The sequence below is a fragment of the Sorex araneus genome, chromosome 2 (genome assembly GCF_027595985.1).
Source record: "Sorex araneus isolate mSorAra2 chromosome 2, mSorAra2.pri, whole genome shotgun sequence".
NCBI lineage: Eukaryota > Metazoa > Chordata > Mammalia > Eulipotyphla > Soricidae > Sorex > Sorex araneus.
The window spans coordinates 109,060,256-109,081,740 of NC_073303.1; positions in this window are offsets into that span (position 1 = coordinate 109,060,256).

Below are 21,485 nucleotides of genomic sequence, written 5' to 3' on the forward strand. Positions count from 1 at the left end.
GGGACTTTGGTGGAAAGTAGGTCACACTGGTAGTGGGACTGGTAGAGGAATTAGTTTTGGAACATTTAAGGCCTGAAATAACTTCTTATGAAAAACTTCATAAATCATGGTATTATAATTTAAAAATATTTTGAATACATTAATTTACTGTGATAACTCCTTTCCTATTACATTGATTCTTATAACTCAAAGATGCCATGAGTTTATGTTAAACATGAGATATTCTTGATATTCTAGTCTTTTCTGTGACTACATAGGGAGGGGGTCACTGATTTTGACTGAGATCAATATTTTTGGAAGAAAGAACTCCTGAGCAACCATTAATACACAGGTATTTCTTTTATGAAATAAAATTCTTCCCATTGATTTCATCCTGCTAATCTTTTAAAAATCTTTTCTGTTCTGGGGCTGGAGCGATAGTACAGCAGGTAGGGCATTTGCCTTGCACGAAGCCGACCCGGATTTGACTCCCAGCATCCCATATGGTTCCCTGAGCACTACCAGGAGTGATTCCTGAGTGCAGAGCCAGGAGTCATCCCTGAGCATCGCCGGGTGTGACCCTAAAAAGCCAAAAAAATCTTTTCTGTTCTTCCCAAGTTCATTAATAAACAAACCTTTCATATCTGAAGGCATAAATACTGATTCTTATATTCATGTTTCAGATTTTCAGCTGAAAATACCTTTCATGCTTATATCTTCTATCTTTTGACCTTCTGGGGATGGGCTATCGTTCAAAATTTAACAATCTCATTTTTATCATCTGTAATGGTTAGATTTAAAAAAGTACTTCTTATGACTGAGCTTAAAAAAATAGAACAATAAATAAAAGTTTTTTAAATGAAAAAAATAGAAATGAGCACAAATGAATTTCAGTGCATTTGTAATCATAAAAAAATAGGTAATAATCAAAATACTAATGAACATAGTCTACAGGATAACTAGTCTGCAAAGGAACATAATCAAGAACAATTACCTGAGGCTCCCTAGAAAAAAAAAGCAAGTTAAAGTATAATCGATTACATACATCTATGATCAGTCTGAACATAACAAAATATTACTCTTTGCAATCTTGTTTAAAGGAAAAGAGAAAATTTCAAGATTGGATTAGATTCCATAGTAAGGAATGTAAAGAAAGAGAGTGTAAAAATTACCCAGCAAGTTTCATTCGGGGTGCCCTGGAGGGGGCGGATGAGGTCCATGCCTGCCTCAAGAGACCCAGACTCAGCAGCCAAAAACCTCCAGAACTCAACTGCCACTGTGCTCATGGCCGCTCTCCACACACTCGGCCAAGTCTCACCCATGAACCGTGGAAAACCCAGGACTTGTGACTGAAAACTCCAGATTCAAGGGAACTGGGAATGGGTGAACTCTCCCCATGTCCCCCTGACTCAAGCAACTTGGCAGTCGCACCCACAAGCCACTTCTGTCTAGAGTCAGATAATCTCATTAATGGCCATGATCCAGAGACTCATTTCCTTCTTTCTCAGAAGAGAGCATAAAACAACTCGCCAGAGCCATGCTGCTGGACCCTGTGCCAGACTGCTTCATTTGGTGCACCCCAAAAGGGACGGGTGAGGACCCTCCCCATCCCAAGGAACCAGCTCCAGCAGCCAAAAATCTCCAGAACTCAACCACTGCCATGTTCATGGCCACTCCCAACACCCACGAGTGAACCTATTGCTGAATGTCACATAACTCATACCACCCATGCTCCGAGAGCAGTGCACCACATTTGATGGGGTTTAAAGGAGAAGGCACTCATTCTTAGAGGGAAATATATTTTTACAGATATGTGTGTACAACCTTAACAACATAAGGTTAAGGCTTAACCCTTAACAACGTATTAATAACCTCTTTAGAAGGGCTTAATGACACCAGGGTGAAATACAACAATCTTCACACACTCTCCTCTAAGGAAAGTTTTTTTGGGAACATTTTCAGCATTTTATTTATAATAAATGATACAAAATAAATTATTTCAGTTCTGCTTTGGGGCAGGGGTTGAGGTTCAATGGAAATATCCAAAATAGGGTGGTGGGAATTATAGTGGTGGTGGGATTGGTGTTAAAATGTTAAATGTAATTAAATATTGTGAACTACACTATAAAAATAAAGTTAAATTAAAAAAATAAAACACACATATAAAAATTAACCAGCGAAAGGGTATATATGCCTCAGCCATATGAGGGAAATTCTGAAGACCATCTGCCAAAATTTGAGCATTAACTTATACCTGAGCTTAGTAAACAGAATTGTGATTGTGTGCATATTTGAAATCAAATTTCTAGTTAGTGACTGGTGGAACAATTTTTTTAAGAGTTCCCAGGATCACTTAGAGAGGAAGTTGAACTTCATATCATACCACACTGGTCTTCAACCACTTAAATCTTGAAAAATCTTTGGGCTGGAGCGATAGCACAGCGGGTAGGGCGTTTGCCTTGCACGCGGCCGACCCGGGTTCTAATCCCAGCATCCCATATGGTCCCCTGAGCACCGCCAGGGGTAATTCCTGAGTGAAGAGCCAGGAGTAACCCCTGTGCATCGCCGGGTGTGACCCAAAAACCAAAAAAAAAATCTTGAAAAATCTAAGCCACTTAAATATTTCACTTGTCCAAGTTTATTCCCAGTCATAAAAGATGAAACATGGTGGAACTATACATTGCCATATTTGTTATTAACTCTAAATCTCCTTTAGTAAGATTATCAAAACATTAATTCAAAGAAATACTTGCACCCCTATATTTATTTTAACACTATGACCAATAACCAAGAATTGGAAACAACATAAATGCCCACTGGCAGATGATTGGATAAAGAAGATATGATAGATATACATGACAGAGCTCTACTCAGTGATCAAATGGATGAAATCCTCTCATTTGTAGCAACACTGAGGGAACTAGAATGTTTAATGAGATAAGATGGAGGGGCTGGAGTGATAGCACAGTGGGTAGGGCATTTGCCTTGTACGTGGCCAACCTGGGTTCAATTCTCAGCATCCCATATGGTCCCCTGAGCACCACCAGGGATAATTCCTGAGTGCAGAGCCAGGAGTGACCCCTGTGCATCGCCCAGTGTGATCTAAAAAGCAAAAAAAAAAGATGGATAAAGAAACATATCTGATTTTTCTTATATCTAGTATAACTAAAATATTGGGCTGGAGCGATAGCACAGCAGTTGGGCTTTCGCCTTTCACGCGGCCGACCCGAGTTCTATTCCTCCGCCCCTCTCAGAGGAGAGCCCGGCAAGCTACTGAGAGTATCAAGCTCACTCGGCAGAGCCTGGCAAGCTACCTGTGCGTATTGTATATGCCAAAACAGTAACAATAAGTCTCTCAATGAGAGACATTACTGGTGTCCGCTCGAACAAATCGATGAGCAACAGGATGACAGCGAACTAAAATATTGTTTCTCAAAAGTAACCAAGTGAATGAGCTAAAGCAAATGATAATACCAAGTGGGTGGTTCCAAAAGGGAAGAGAGAAGAAGGTAAATTGAATAAGAGGTTAACTGCATGGTAAAGAATAGAATTGTATTTTTTAAATTATTTTTTACTTGAATCACCATTAGATACATAGTTACAAAATTTTTCATGATTGGGTTTCCAGCACACAATATTCCAACACCCATCCCTTTAGCAGTGCACATTTCTCACCACCAATATCCCTGGTTACCCTCACCTCCACCCCTGCAGGCCTCTCTGGCAAGCACTTGAGAATAGAATTGCACTTCAGTGGTGACAGGATATGCACATTCACTATATACTCTATATTAATACAGAGTATATTTTAGCATTAACTTATATCTGAGTTTGGTCAATAGAATTGTGATTTGTGCACATTTAAAATCAAATTTCCACTTAGTGACTGGTAGAACAAATTTTTATTATATATGCTTATTGTACCGTAAAATTTGTTGATTTATAATAAATCAAAACTGGGTCAGAGGCTAGTACAGCAGGTAAGGCACTTGTCTTGAAAGTGACCAATCGAAAGATTTAATGCCAGACACTCAAAACTGTCTGCCAAGGATTTCCAGGAATAATCTCTGAAAACAGAACCAGAAGCAAAGCCAAAGCACTCTCAGGTATGGTCTCCCAACAACAACAAAATGCGTATTTAAAGTTTGTAATTCTATTATACATTATCTAATGATTCTAAACTTTTTAAAATAACAAATATGCTATATGCTATAGTCTATCAAATACTCTCCCTCTTTGAAGCAAAAACCTTCTACCTCAATTCATTTAATCCTGTGGGAAGACACCATCATTCATGTTTTATTTGGAGACAGAGAGTTTTCAATTTCCCTAGGTTCCATATAAATGATCTGAAATACTGACCACTAGTGCTGCTGTAATTTATTTGTTTATTTTCCTCAATTTATCTGTAAGAAAATGGCTTACTTAAAATATAAACATATATTCCATATATGAAAATGAGTAAAAAAATGTTCAAATCAAAATTAAGGCTATTTTGAAGCAACATGATGTTATCTCCTATTTAACAGTGGCTCTTTTTTAAAATCATGCAAGCACTTGCTTTTGATTTATAGATTTTATGCTTGCTAGTCAAGGTTAACTTCCTAGCTGAGTACATGTGAGCCAATAACTGCACAACTTCCACAGTGGAAAGGAGATCATATACAGGTTTGTTTTTAAAAGACAGGAACATCTGAGTTCACTAGATGATCTAATCTAGTTTAAAATGAACCACATTAAAATAAATTAAATGCTCTTTTCTCTTCATGTTGCAAGACATAAAAATGACATACTCTGTTGCTGGGGAATGACTGTTCTCATTTAAATCAGGAGATGGTGTGGTGGCTTTAGTTCCTTTATCAGTATTATATCAGACCAACAGATGGCAGAGGAGCAATTATGGAGAAATGAGCATGTGTTGTACTTGTCCTGTTTTGGGATTTTTTTTTTGTCCAAAGTTTGCTTACTGGGTACCCTTTTTTCTTTTACTCCACACGGGGTTTTTAAATCTAAGATATGACAAAGAGAAAAAATCGAAATCCAGGGTATTTTATAGAGGCAGAGACAAAGGACAAACTCACCTCTTCGTCCTCAGTTTGTTACTCACTTACCAGATTTTTCTTCTGGCAGACAAGTATCCAATAAGCCTTGACTACTTTTTTTTGTATATAGAGATATTGTGAAAACACAACGCCCACATGGCAGAGCCTGGCAAGCTACCTATAGTGTATTTGATATGCCAAAAACAGTAACAACAAGTCTCACAATGGAGACATTACTGGTGCCTGCTCAAGCAAATCGATGAGTAATGGGATGACAGTGACAGTGATACAGTGACAGAGATATTGTGACCTAGCTTTTGTCAAGATAGTAAGTTGGTCATGCAGTACTTATTGAGCACCTATTACATGCTAAACATGTTGCTGGTCTCTGCAAACATATCAGTAACAACTCAGAGTATCCCTGCTTACTAAGAAAGCCACAAAACTAGTGGGAACTTAAATATAAATGAAGTTATTTCATTTGTTAAATATAAAAGGTTGAGCTTTAGATCATGGCTGCAGGGATCAAGACAAGTTACATCCTGTATTACTTTGCACCAGCAAGAAATATATACACAAGCATCCAAGTAAAAGGGGAACTTTAATAAAAGAGCTATATATCAAGGTATGGCAGGATTAATTCCCTTAAAATGAATAATGCAGTACTTCAGACTGGTGAGAAGAAATAGTAAAGTCAATTCCTTAGGGGTAATATGTCTAGCAACAGGAAACCAGCAATTATCTTCATGTTCCTTCTCTCTGTGCTCTATTTCTATCATATATCATATATATATGTATATATAGTATTTTATATATATATATATATATATATGTACAGAGAGAGAGCAAAAGACCATATTTAGGGACATGGAATAACAATATGGAAAGGTTTGCCTCGGTGGGAGAATATGACCTTCATTAGCCAACCAGCAGGAGAACTGGGGAATAAAACCCACACCCCAATCTGCTCCTCCCTCATTCCTCTTAGTAAAGTACAGAGCTGGAATAAAGCACAAAACTTAAGAAAGCTCTCTCAGTGTCTTGGGGATATCATTTTTTAACCTTAATTCTTGCCCCAGATGAACTCGGTGAAAGTCAGACAGCAAACCGGCCTCTTAACACAGGCACAGAGCCACAGAGCAAGACTGAGTATAGAGCAAATTAACAGTACATGTAGAATGTCCAGCGCAGGTGGTTTCTTTTTCTAAATCAAATAATATCTGTGCAGTCTGCATCCACCTGATTAAAGAGAAATTCAATTTAGTAAATGCTTAGCCCCATTAACCTCCCCCGTGGGACTGATTATAGAAGAATCTTAGGAATCTGCAGCAGAAATACCCAGAGAAGGTCACGGTCTTGGCTTGCCCTTGGAGCTACTCGGCATTTCTCTACATACTCAAACATCTCCGTGTTACTTATGTGATTATTTTTGTTGATACGTTCTTCAAATGAATGGATTGAGCATTAAATAAGGAACACCCATGAAGCCACAGTTTTAATATGCCAAGTATTCTTTTTCTACATACACACATTCAAATATCTCTTGGTTACTGTCACAACTATTGGCACTATTTTCGACTCTTTGGAATAGCTCAGCTCGCCCTGAGCCTGGCTGTCTGGAGATGCCTTTCGGGACGCGGTCCCCGCAGGCTCGGATTGCACACTCTACCCGACCCTCCTGGGACACGGTAGGACTGTGACCAAGTCCTTGGTTTCAGTGGGCACTCTTAACTCTGCTGCTAACGCTTTCCATCTAAACACTGGCCGACCTCGTTCCCTATTGGGAAACCTGGGGCTAAATGTTTTCGAATAGGCTGATACCTTAAAAGCGCCCCATGCTTGGCAGTTTTCAGAGAGGTCAGAGCTTTGGGAACAGAGTTCTGGCCTCGGTTGTGGGTTAGCGGGGAGTAGGAATCATTAACAGTACCCCCTATCTGTACTTCCTAATTATTCATTCTGCCACTAATTGTTTCTGTTTAGGATGAGACAAGCAGTGGTGGAGGGAAGTTGCCTGGGGGGACGTTGCCACATTATAAGAGAACCGGCTGCAGGCAGCCCAGAAGGTGCGCCTAAGTCAGAGTGCCCAAACTTGGCAGGCAGGCATCCTTGCGAATTGTGCCTGAGGTCTTCCAAGTTTTCGTGGTACCTGCCTTTTCAGCTCTGCTAATGATGATAAACCGTTGCCTCTGGACCCACAGCCAGCCCTACTGCATATGGTCCATCTCTCTCCCCGTAGAGCCACAGAGAGCAATTAGGAAACAGAAGCACGCACAATCGTAATAAAAATTCTCGGGTGGTGCTCACGTCCTGGGCGGCAAGGACGTCTCATGGGCCGAGTTTTCAGGAGTAGACCTCCTGGGAAACGTGTACCAAAGTGAGAGATGAGTTGTTTGCTTGTTTGGAATGACGGGATGAAACTAGTGGACTATGCATGAAGGTTTCCCATATTTAGAGCACTGAACTAGTGAGCGAGTGCGGAGATGAGGGACCACAGGCTGGGCTGCTCCTGCTGAAGAAATTAAGAGCACTGACACTTGGAGGCAACAAGGAAACAACTCGCCCACGTATATTCTTTCAAAATCATTTGTTGGAGTTTAGGTTATGTGTTTACAGTAGCGTTGTCATGCATCGCTTTGGTGTCCACAATAACCCCATCTCACCTCTATCAGAGTGCCCAGGACCCTGCCTCCATGCCCCTAAGTAACCTCCAGTCCTCATCCCCTCTCCTGATTTGTATTCAAGCCCCCAGGTTTTTCTACCACTTTGTATTGTTCATGTTTTTTTTTTTCCCCTATAAGCTTCAGGTGAGTGAGACCATCTGGTGCTTGTTTTCCCACTGGCTTATTTCACTCACATGCAACTTTCCAGTTCCATGCCCCACATATTGATTCTTCTATGGGCTCACTTTTTTTTTCTTGTCTTCCACTTGCTGAACCCAAGGAGAAGCCAGTCAGAAAAGGAAGGCAGCTCGGAGAGGAAATCCAGGTCAAGGAGAGGCAGGAGGAAGGTTATTTTAATCTCCTCCATCTCAGACTTCTGAACCTGACCAGGACCAGAAGAATGGTTAGGAAGCAGCAGGGAATAATGTATCCTGCCCAAACTGAGTATAGCGGAATCATGGTTTTTAGAACAGCTCTCAAGGTAACCTACCGATTTGACCATAAGACTAATATAAAGACATTATGGAAATAAATGTGAAATTGACCATGAAACTCTTAAAAATGTGTTTAAGGTGCCCTTTATAATAGCTTTATTCCTTTCACCACTAATGGTGTAGATACTGGGTATTGTAGCAGTGTAAAATGTTCTGAAATATCATCACAACCCTTTTCCACCAGCACTCCTTCCACGGTACTCAGGGGACAATGACATGCCATTGAGCTTTCTCAATAGAAGTGAAGGTCCTAGTTTCCCAGTGGCTGTGAATGCTGTTGACAGAGAGTTATCACCGTCAGCTCCCACCAGAGATTACTTTAGCTCAATGACAGTCACCAAAGGTAATATACCTCTTCCTAACCCCAGAACAGAGAAATTAGGAAATGAATTATTGACTCAGTGATTAACAATGAGTAACTGATGCAGGCCCACAAAAAAAAACCCCTAGACTTGTCACCCTTATTAGGGACAGTTCTGAAGGGTCGTGGCATCTTCATATCTCCCTGTTAGAGTGGCCAAGTGCCAAAAGACACATGAGAGGAGATGCAAATCAAAACAAGGAGATATCTCACACCACAGAGACTGGCACACATTCAAAAGAATAAAAGCAACCAGTATTGGCATAGATGTGAGGAGAAAGGGACACTCTTTCACTGTTGGTGGGAATGCCAACTGGTCCAGCCTTTTTGGAAAACAATATGGTCATTCCTTCAAAAACTAGAAATTGAGCTTCCTTATGACCCTGCAATACCACTTCTAGGAATTATATACTGAGGGTGCAAAATAGCACAGCAGAAATAACATCTGCACCTACATGTTCATTTCAACATTGTTCACAGTTGCCAGAATCTGGAAATAACCCAAGTGCATGACAACAGATAACTAGTTAAAGAAACTTTGGTATATCTACACAACAGAATACTATGCACTGTTAGGTACGATGAAGTTATGAAATTTGCTTATAAGTCGATGGTCATAGAGAGTATCATGCTAAGTGAAATGAGTTAGAAAGAGATGAACAGACATAAAAAGACTGAACTCATTTGTGAAATATAAAATAACTTAATATGAGACTGAACACAAAGACAGTAGACACAAGGACCAGGAATATTGCTCCATAGTTGGAAGCCTCCTCATGAGCTGCGGGAGAAGGCAGTTGGAATAGAGAGGGGATCACTAAGTAAATGATGGTTGAAGGAATTGTTCAGGATGGGAGATGTGTGCTGAAAGTAGATAAAGGACCAAACATGATAACTTCTCAGTATCTATATTGCAAACCATAATGCCCAAAAGTAGAGAGAAAGTATGGGGGAAATTGTCTGCCATAGAGGTAGGGGGATGGTTGGGAGAGAGAGGGGGATGGTGATGGAGCATGTACACTAGTGGAGGGATGGGTGTTCGATCATTGTATGACTGGATTTCAAACATGAAAGTTTTGTAACTATCTCATAGTGATTCAATAAAAAATAAAATTAAAATTAAAACAAAAGAGTGGCCAAGTCTTAGAGACCTGTGTCCTCTGATCTTGGTGTTGTGAGTACCCCACAGAAGACATGAGGACATGCACTAGAACACATACACCTTGTCCACGAGTCAAATGCATTTCCCAAAATATTGGCTCCATCTCTGTTGTTATTTCAGGGAGCTTTCAATCCTACCACTTTTATTTGCCCTTGTGTTTGTTCCACATTTTGGCAGACTGATCAGAAAGCCTGATGCTCTTCTTCTGACACTTGTTTGAATTTTAAGTTACATAAATCTCAGCACCTGGGGGGCACTATCCATGCAGTTTCACCTTGTAACTACCAGGAAACCTTAAGTGTCTCTTTGTTGACTAAAGCCTTCTTCCAACTTAAAAGCCTGCTTTGTTCACCACAGAAGAGCTCAGTATGAGAGCAATAGAATACTTTAAACATTCCTGGGGCATTGTTATGTCTCAATGCATGAACCAAAACCAGAGAGATAGTGCAGTAAGATGGTTGGTTCTTCAAGCACCATCAGAAGTGATCCCTAAGTACAAAAATAGAACTAAGATCTGAGCACTGCTGAGTATGGTCCAATCACTCCCTATATCCAGTGCCAAAAAATAAAAGGAAAAGTGAAGAAAGAGAAAGGAAGAGAAGAGGGGAGGGAAGGAGAGGAGAGCGGAGAGGAAGAGAGGGGAGGGGAGGGAAGGAAAGGGGAGGGAAGGGGAAGGGAAGAAGGGAGGAGGGGAGGGGAGGGGAGGGGAGAGGAGGGGAGGGGAGGGGAGAGGAGAGGAGAAAGAGAGGGAGGATAAGAGGGGAGGGGAAGGGAGGAATCTTCCTTGCTGCCGAACCTGATCTGAAACCTAAATTTTGGCAAATATTGCATAGCCAAGTCCACTTAACACTGTGCCAAACCTTTGCAGCTCCTCTTTGATTTCTTCCTTTAACTTTTTTTGGATAACAGTAACGGTTTAGGAAATGATATAACTCAATACTCAATTGTTCTGGTGATCTCTGCTTCATTGTCATTAAATAATGTATTACGAAGACACAGCACAGTCTTTTACATATATGACTTCAAATGATTAAGGTTATAGCATCACAGAATGTGAAATCATCACATCATAATTTTTCAGGCATGACCTTTCCCATACATCCATCACTGAGGAAGTCCTGAACTTCCCTGGCCTTGAGCATTCTGAGTGGGGATCTCAGAAAGGGAATTTGCACCCCTGACAGATTGGGTCTACTGCGGTGGTGCTTTCAGAGGAAAAGTGAGCCTTGATCCCAGTAGAAGCACACTTATGAGCACAAAATTCATGGAACTTTTGGTTTAAGTGGGATCTTCACTGGCTATATATCTCCTTTGTTCTTTTTGAAAAGTTATCGACAGATTCTATTCATTTATTTCTCTTAAGTCTGCCATCCTCTTTTAATTTGGCTCTTGGTTCTTTTGTGTGTCTCTCTATTCTTCTTTGCTGGCCTAAGACCTAGTGCATCCTGAGTTTTCTTTTTACGGATATAGGTCTATTAATTTTCTGAAGTATGATTCAAGAGAAAATTAGAAACCTGAAAAATGGAAGCTAATGTGCAGAGAGTTTAATGAAATACTGACAGGAAAATAATTCCTGCATTGAGGGTTTTTACAGTATAAGGCATATTAAACAATAGAGGGAAGTGCTCATGTTTGTTTAGGACTCTGTAATTTAGCTTAGGTCAGAGGAAAATAGACTATGAAATAGAGAAGAACATTTTATTATGGAGTGCTTTGCCATTAGAGAAAAGAAAGAAGCAAAATTGCAGAGGGAGAAATCAGGCTGAAGATTCAGTCACAGTGAAAGTCTTTATCATTCTTAACTTTTTCTGTTTGGGGGCCAGACCCTGTGGTTCTCAGAGCTTACTCTTGGCTCCGAACTGGGGATTACTCCTGGTGGTGCACCAGGGACCATGTGAGATGCCTGGATTGAACCTGGGCACATCACATGCAATACAAGGGCCTTACCTGCTGGACTACTATTGTGGCAATGGTGTGAGAAGAAGAGTAAGGCCAACAACCACCCGATGAAATGACTCTGTATCCTAAGAGCCATGATTATCTTATGTATGTGGTTCTATTTATAGTCCATTTGAATAATATTCCACCTTTATTAGTAGTTTCATATTATAAAGCATAAGATCATGTGTACATCCAGCAATCTGTTTCCTAATAATATACATCGAGACTCTCTGAAATATTCTTTATATAGAAAACAATTCTTAAAGCTCTCATCTTGGAGCTTTCCTTCTGACTTTTAGATCACAGGATCTGTGTCAATCATGATGGCTACATCTGGATTAATTGTCTCCCTTTCATTTTTCCCTCACTTCCCTTAATATATTAAATGCCATAATAATTTGCCACAGTGCCCAATTTGTGCCATGTGAAGATCTTTCATAGTTTCAGACAGGATTTAAAGGTGCCAGCATTTAAAAGCTTAAGTTCTTATCAAGGCAAACGATTATAGTCATTTGTGTAATTCTTGTTGACAGTTTTCTTTAACTTTGGACTCCACATCATAAAAATTAATGTCTATAATTTGCTTTATGGTTCCACAGAGAGGGACAACAAAAGAAAAAAGAAAAATACCTGCTCTTTTAGAGAATGTGGCCAAAATTGATCATATGAGTGAAAATTCAAAATAAAATTAATGCTACTAAGAGGCAAACAAAAAGGAAGTGGAATTAAAAAGCATTAAACAAATATACCACGGGAGAAATATAAACTCTACAGAGACAGGCCTGCTAATAAAAAGATAGAGTACCAAATTATTATGACTCTAAACTTAGCTGAATAACTGCAGCCATTTTTCAACTCCTGTTTACCAAGTCAAATTAGAAAAAAATAAACTTGCACAATAAAAGTAATGAAGATGGTGCAAAATAAGCATTGACAAAATGCAGGTGGGGAGTGCTTAGAGTAAATGTGAACATAAACATTTTGTCTAGATGATATGCATTCTAACATAATAAGAAAATTAGCAAATGTCTATTGGATTGCTTCTAATTGTATTTAAACAAGCACTCAAGGCATGCTATAAGATTAGAGGAAAACAGATGTGATAACACTCTATGGAGCAGGTAAGAATGGCTGAGCCAGCTATTATAATTTAGAAACTCCACCATAACAATATAATGAAACAAATATAAAAAGATGAAAAATCTTTAAACCATTAGAACACAATAAGATGGGAAGCAAAAGATAAGATGGGCTTACAAAGAAAACACCACATTAGACTGCAGTCATAGATTTTTGCCAACAAATTAGAAAATCAATGACCGAAGGAAATGAAGTAGATGTTTCATAATTGGCTTTTGGTGAAGCTTGTGACAATATCTCATAAAATTCTATTTGTTAAATTGGTTTGAATTGGCTTAGAGATGAATATAGTTACCTGAACTGAAAATTGGCTGTCTTGTTGAGGAATATGCTTAGAAGATTCAGAAAAGGATGAATATTTATAATTTTCAATGCTCCCAGAATGTATTTCTTTTGAAGCACTGATGAAATTGAGGGCAAAATAAAGATTCAGGCATTACCCATATGCAAATATTAAATTCTACATTTTGGCCAATTAGACATTAGGAAATCCATTTGGTGAAAGCATATGTGAAACAAAATGAACACAAACAGTAAAACAAAACATGTCTTATAAAAGTATAAAGGACAAAATTTTGACTGTTTCTTATAATATAGCTGTGTAAACAGATGAAGGTAGTTTATTTGTCCTTTGTTTACTTTGCATTGATTGGTTGAGTTACCATCTACGCAAATATCAACTATATTAAAAATAGCTCAAGTCTAATTAAGAACGTACCCTCAAATTATTTCTTCTTTTATTGTTCAACTATCCTTTCTATTCTCTCACTTGCATATCCCCTTTGTCAACAAGATGGGGGAATAAAACACTTTCAGGAAGTTTCTCAGACTCACTTGGTTCAGTAATTACTGGTTGACACACAAACAGGTGACAACTAAAGTTTACACGTTGCCAATCCCCTCTCCTCCTGCAGGTGAGAACTGGTAAATTAACCATGCATACACAAACAAGCACAAGTGAAATTGAAGAAAAGCAAGGTCTGTGAACTGCATCACTGGATGTTCCGGATCAGATACTGTGTTTTGGTTTAGTATATTAGTATATTTCACTATTGGAAGACAATGAGTGAGTGGGTAGGCTCACTGTATTTCATTTTATTTCTTTCTTTTTGTGTGTGTGAGGAAAGGACCACAACCTGCAATACTCAGGTTCTACTTATCTTTCTGCCATGGAGTTGCCCGATAATTACATCAGTGATGCTAGGGATTGAACCCAAGCAAACTGTCAGCAAGGAAAGTGCACAACCCACTGCATTATCTCTCCAACTCAAATATTAGTTCTTATAACTGCACATAAATCTAAAGGTATTTCTATAAAAATTTCAATTAAAAACTTGTAGGCATGCTAAAGATACTTTACACAAGGAAGGAAATGTAGTAACAGTGTTCAAAGACATAAACAATATGTCTTTTAATTATAAGCTATTTTTCCATCTTCATTTTTCTTTGCTTTGATGGAATCCTTTTGCCTTACTGTACCTTAAGCTGCTTAATGGATGGATCAGGATTGCTTGTTATTATATATCTGGAGTCTTAAAGTTACTACAGGATCAAATTAATCAATAAATTAATAAGCAAACTTCAAGAGGTGGTATTAAAGAAGCAGACCTTCACAATAATGAACACCATACTTTAAGCGATGATGACAGAGAAAGTGCTAGAGCACAGTGTAAGAAGCACACAAAAATGTCAGACTGCCCCCAGGCTTTGAAGCCGGCCTTACATGCAGGGGGGAAAGGCAGCTCAGATAAAGAATGGAACACCAAGTATGGGGTGCTTGGAGGGTCTGCTTGGGAGGGGAGATGCGTACTGAAAGTAGATTACAGACCTAATGATAGCAATTCAATGCCTCTATTGCAAACCACAACACCCATAAGGAGAGACAGCCTAAAGGGAATGCCCTTTCACAGAGGCGGGGTGGGGTAGAGGGGGATGGGGTGGGAGTGGTGGGAGGGATACCGGGATTATTGGTGTTGGAGAATGGGCACTGGTGAAGGGATGGGTACACACAATCATTGTATGACTGAAACTCAAGCATAAAGGTTTGTAAGTCTGTAACTGTACCCCATGGTGATTCATTAAAAAAATAAATAAATAAAAATAAAAATTAATTAAAAAATAAAACAAAAAAATGTCAGACTGCCCAAGGAGACCCCAAGTTGCTGCCCACAAATGCCCTCTCTGGCTCCTGATTGAGTTGCTTAATGGCCATGAACCCAGAGAGTCAGAAACAAATTTCGGAACCCAGAAGCTTTTGGCAGAAATCCCACCAAATTCAATTATTAAAATTTCTGAGTTCTAAAATCATATGCTATTCATAATCAGCAATAGAAAACAAAGTGTCTATTGTTGCCTTTTTAGGAGATCTAAGTGTTAGGGGAAAATCTCAAATAACAATGTTGGGTCTGGTGTCGAAATATTGAATGTAATCAAAGTAGAGAGAAAGAGTAATATGGAAATCATCTGCCACACAGGTAGGGAGAGGATGTGGGATGGGGGTATACTGGGGTTTTGGGTGGTGGAAAATGTGCAGTGGTGAAGGGAACGGGTGTTTCATCATTGTATGACCAAGACTTAAACCCAAAAGCTTTGTAACTGCTCTCACAGTGATTCAATAAATACATTTAAAAAATTTTTTTAGAAAGTCAGACTAACAAGGTTCACATAACAAAATACCTGAGACTGCAATAAAGCAATTTATAGGGTAATTACACTAAGGTTCATTTCATATTCCAAAATAAACCAACAAAACCAATCACAATAGACAAATGTAGAAGATGATATGACCATATCAATTTATGTAAACAAAAACTTTACCAAAGTCTAATTCTCACTCAATAATAAAAAGAGACTTGGCAAACTAGGCATACAGGGGAAGTTTTCCATCTGGATAAAGAAAATCTACAAAAACAACGTATACAGTGTTGAGAACTTTTTTCCCAAAAAATAAGATAACTTCTTATAAAAAGATTTAATATTGTACTGGAAGTTTCAGCTGATGCAATAAATCTAGAAGACAAACAATATGCAAATGTGAAAATGAGAAATTGTCTATATTCTCAAGTAGAATGATTGTCGAGCCTAAAGAATCAGCAAAAGAAACTTCAAAATATCCCAGGCACCACAGGGAGTGATTCCAACACAGAGCCAGGACTAAGTGCTGAGTACTTCAGCATCAGGTGTGGCTTAACTCACCTCCACTTCAACCAACCCCATCTTCACCCAAACTCCAGTAACCTTACTGAGATATAGACAAAATGATTCTAAAGTTTAGATGGAAATGCAAAAGACCTATTTTGCATAGCATTCCAATACTGAAGAACAAAGTTGAAGAATTCAATTTTTAAGATTTACAATAAAGGTATAGACAACAAGATAGCAACCAAAAATTATTCAAAAATCAATGAAATTGGGAGGGAGGAACAAAAAACATTCAATGGAACCATTCAAAATAGTATAGAAACAACAAAAACAAGTCAACTCATCTTTCAAAATAAGTAAAACAATGAATGCAGTAGTAAAAGATAGTTCTTTTCAAATAAATAAACCACTTCTTTTAAATAAATTACTGGAATGACTAAGTATCTAGATGAAAAAATAGATAAATAAATAACCCTATACCTTTTACCACAAATTTACCAAAAACTATTTGTCAAGTAACATACAAATTTCAAACTCTAAATATTTAATACTTCTAAAAACAGAAAAAGCAGAACATATGTTAGTATGTATTTCATGTTTTAAACACAACATAACTAAAAGTAGCATGTATAAAATCACTTGTATCACTTGTAGTCCCGTTGATCTTCGATTTGCTCGAGTGGGCGCCAACAACATCTCCATTCGTCCCTGTCGCGAGCTAGTGTAGCCCAATGATACCTGCTGGCTCCAGGAACAGAAAAAGCCTCAAATCGTTCATTCAGAGATTTGACGAAGAAATCCGACCATCTAGTTGACAGCATCCCTGATTTTTGACCATCGACGGAGGTCAGAACTCCGGATTCCTTCTCTCGCTTGAGTGAGACATGATATTCCAAGCATAGCTCTTCTGATTCCTCTTTGGGATACCCTAATAGCATTCTCATCCTGCTTGCGTAGGGCCCAGGTCTCTGAGGCATATGTTAGTGCAGGAAGAACGGTGGAATCGAAAAGATGTGCCCAGAGTCGGAGGTTCTTCATTCTCTTAACCACCTCTTCGACGCTCTTGAATGCATTCCATGCTGCTCTCTTCCTCCTGTGCAGTTCTGGCACCAAGTATAAAATAAAAAATAATAATAAGTTGAACTTTCAAAAAGTTAAAAGTTCAATGTAAGGTTCTATGTAAGACATGGTCAAAAGAATGCAAAGACAGTGCAAAAAGAAAATATTTGAAAACCACATCTCTGATAAAGGAGTTAGATCCAAAAGAAACAAAGAAATCTTCAAACAGAATAGACACTTGGCCAGAAAAAGACATACAAAGGTAAGCATATAAATTCATGCTTAGCATCTTTGTCCTTAGAGAATTGCAAATAAAAGCATTATAAACTTTCGATGAAGAATATTGGCAAATATTATCTTGTAAACTTGACATAGGTTACTATCCATAGGGAAATTATTTTGCTAGTGTGTACTTTAACTAGAGTTTAATCATGAGAAAATATCAGACAAATCCCAAATAAAAGGCATTCTTTAGAATACCTAACCCAGTAATCCTCAAAACTGTCCAAATCATCAGAAACAAGGAAAGTCTGAAAAAGCATTACAGCTAAAAGGCACCTAAAGGGAAATAAAACTAAATGCAATGTTGAACCCTGTGGTCTTGGACAAAACAGGGAGCATTAGGTAAAAATTAAGAAAACTAGAATAAAACTTGTACTTCAGTTTATTAATAATAATAATGTATTGACACAATATATCGTACCCTGCTATTGCTACATATTAATAATAGGGAAAACTAGATGCGGTGCCCATGGAAAGTCTCTGTATAATATTGGCAATTTTATTACAAATCCAATTTTAAGATTTTAAATCCAATTTTAAAACGGTCTTATTTTATGGGGATAAAGTTTTTCCTTCTCTTTCCTTTATTTGTCCTCTTAGTGTTGGGACCACACCAGCTGGGATACAGGGCCACAAAGTAAGCTCTGTGTTTGGGAGTCACTGCCAGACCATTGGGTGATGGAGCTAGATGCCGAGCTTCTTCTTATCTCTGGCCCAAGAATCTGAGCTGGTTTTGGTTTGTTTGTTTTGGGGGCCGCATCCAGAGGTACTCGGGGTTTACTCCTGACTCTGCACTCAGGGATCACCCCTGGCGGGGCTCAGGGAACCATATGTATGGAACGCCAGGCATCAAACCGGAGTTGGAGCGAGGCAAGCCAGGAGTACAAGTGCTCTGGACCCTGGAATTTTCCTTCTTTTTTTTTTTTTTTTTAAATTTTTATTAAATCACCATGTGGAAAGTTACAAAGTTCTCAGGTTTATATGTCAGTTATACAATATTCAAACACCCATCCCTTCACCAGTGCCCATATTCCACCACCAGAAACCCCAGTATACCCCCCGCCCCCACCCCCTACCCCCTACTGTATAACTAATGAATTTCACTTCATTTTTTCTTTACCTTGATTACATTCCATAATTCAACACAAAACTCACTATAGTTGACATAACTCTCTCTCTCTTTTTTTTTTTCTCTTTTTCCTTTTCCCTTTTTTTTTTTTTCTTTTTCCCCCTCATCCCCCTTCCTGCGCCTCATAGTATGGTGTACGCCACGCCACGTCGGCCAGCGTGGGGCTTTTGCTTAGTTCACAGTCCAGAGGTGGCTGCTACATTAAAAACCTTCAATATTTTCAACAAAAACTTACTGTTATTATTTGGAGTTTCCCCCCCAAGTCAGACCTGTTCAAATGGAACCAATTCACATTGCTGACAATTATAAATGTTAAGTCGCGCGGACGCTGCCGCGTCCGCGCGGTTTTGGATTTCTGTATAAAGTCCAGGGAGAATTCTGCCAGAAATTACATAGCCCAGCTCACAGTCCCAGTACATTGCTCTAAGAAGTCTCTGAATTCAAAGTCTTTAGGCGCAGAGGGTCCGATTCGCGCTCAGTGGCTCCGGGTTTATCTGGGCCGAGGGCGTGGAATTTTCCTTCTTAAAGATGAAAACATCCTGTAACTCTGTTAAACAAGGGGAAGATATTGTTGAACAATGTTAACCCTACTGAATCTTGTCTTTACAAATGGCTAAAATGGTTAATGTTATGCATTTTATCAAGATAAAAAGTTAAGCATCATCTTTACTTTTAGCCATAAGTCATAAGTTTGTCATTCTCTTCAATCACCTTTATTGTGAAACATTATTATTACATATGATATTTAGTATATGTGCTGCTGGAGCAATAGCACAGCGGCAGGGCGTTTGCCTTGCATGCGGCTGACCCAGGCTCGATTCTTCCGTTCCTCTCGAAAAGCCCCACAAACTACCAAGAGTATTTTGCCCCCACGGCGGAGCCTGGCAAGCTACCCATGGCATATCCGATATCAAAAACAGTAACAACAAGTCTCACGATGGAGATGTTACTGGTGCCTCCTTGAGCAAGTTGATACGCAATGGGATGGCAGTGGTGGACATATGATATTACTAGCTATTATCAATAGCTTCTAGCATTGACGGTGTTTAAAGCAGAGAGGGTTGTATAATAAGTATTCCACAAAAAATTTTCAGTGGCATCTTCACAAGGCCGCTAGGTTGGTATTATTACTATTTCCTATGTTACAAGCAGTAAATAGGAAGCTCAGATAATTTAAGTAAATTGCCATGGTCACGCTGTTAGTAAATGGCTCTAATTTCCAGCTCAATTTGACAGCAAAAAATCCACATCCAGAACTACTTTGTTACATTTGCAAATTTCACTTACAGCAGTTCACTGCTCCCAGGTATTAAGACAAAACAAATAAGTAAAGTAACAGATTAAACAAATGAATAACCACGTAGCCTACAGAGCAGTCAACCACTTCAGTCAAGTGACTGTGAATTCCCAGCTTTCCCCGCAGCAGCCTCTTTCCATTCTAAGGATGCAGATGGCTTGTCCCTGTCTGCTGTCCCACTACAACCAACACTGGCCCTGAAATTAAACCATGCTCTGTTCCTAGGGCTAGAGACCTCCAAAGATCCCCCCTGAAAGTTTTTGTCCTTGGGGGAGAGGGAGAGTCTTTCGGCAAAGGAAGGAAGCAGTACCTCTAAGAGGCACTGCTAAGATTGGTTGCCTACTGCTTTGAAGGAAAGTTTATTTATTTTTTTACATATATATACACACACATATATATATATATATATATATGGGACTGGAGTGATAGCACAATGGTTGGGCATTTGCCTTTCATGCGGCTGACCCGAGTTCGATTCCTCCGCCCCTCTCGGAGAGCCCGGCAAGCTACCGAGATTATCGAGCCTGTGTGGCAGAGCCTGCAAGCTAGCCGTGCGTATTTGAATGCCAAAAACAGTAACAATAAGTCTATCAATGAGAGACATTACTGGTGCCCGCTCGAACAAATCAATGAGCAACGGGATGACAGTGATATATATGTATGTATGTACATATATTCATATAATATATATATATATATATATGACACACTGTTTTCACTCGGGACGCCCCAGAGGGCGGCAAGTGAGGACCCTCCCCACTCCAAGGGACCCAGCCCTGGCAGCCGACCTCCACTACCCAACCGCCGCCACACTCCAGGCTGCTTTCTGGACCATTATAAAGACACTTCCTACCCATTTTCCATAATTACCACACCATATTTGATGGAGTTCAGATAGTAGGCAACAAATCATTTGTTGTCAATATACATACATACCTCTCAGAGAGCCTGGCAAGCTACTGAGAGTGTCCCGCCCGCACGGGCAGAGCCTGGCAAGCTCCCTGTGGCATATTCGATATGCCAAAAACTAACAATAGGTTTCATTCCCCTGACCCTGAAAGAGCCTCCAATCGTTGGTAAAGATGAGTAAGGAGAGGCTGCTAAAATCTCAGGGCTGCCTTTTGGAAAACAATATGGATGATTCTCAAAAAATTAGAAATTGAGCTCCCATTTGACCCAGCAATACCGCTTCTGGGACTTTATCCTGAAGAGGCAAAAAGGCATAGTAAAAATAACATCTGCACTTGTATGTTCATTGCAGCACTGTTTACAACAGTCAAAATCTGGAAAAAAGCAAAGTGCCCAAAAACATATGACTGGTTAAAGAAACTTTGGTACATCTACACAGTGAAATACTATGCAGCTGTTAGAAAAGATGAAGTCATGAAATTTTCATATAAATGGATCAACATGGAAAGTATCATGTTAAGTGAAATGAGTCAGAAAGAAAGAGACAGACAGAGAAAGATCACACTCATCTGTGGAATATAAAATAGCAGAATGGGAGACTAACACCCAACAGTAATAGAGATAAGAACCAGGAGGTCTGCCACAAAGCTTCGAAACTGGCCTCATATGCTGGGGGAAGAGGCAGCTGAGATAGAGAAGGGAACACCTAGTAGAGAATGTTGGGAGGACCCACTCAGGTTGAAAGCTGCATGCCATAAGTAGACTATAGACCGAACATGATGGCTACTCAATACCTATATTGCAAACTACAACATCCAACAGGAGAACTAAAGGGAATGCCCTGCTGCAGAGGCAGGGTGGGGTGGTGGGGGTTGGGGTGGTGGTGGTG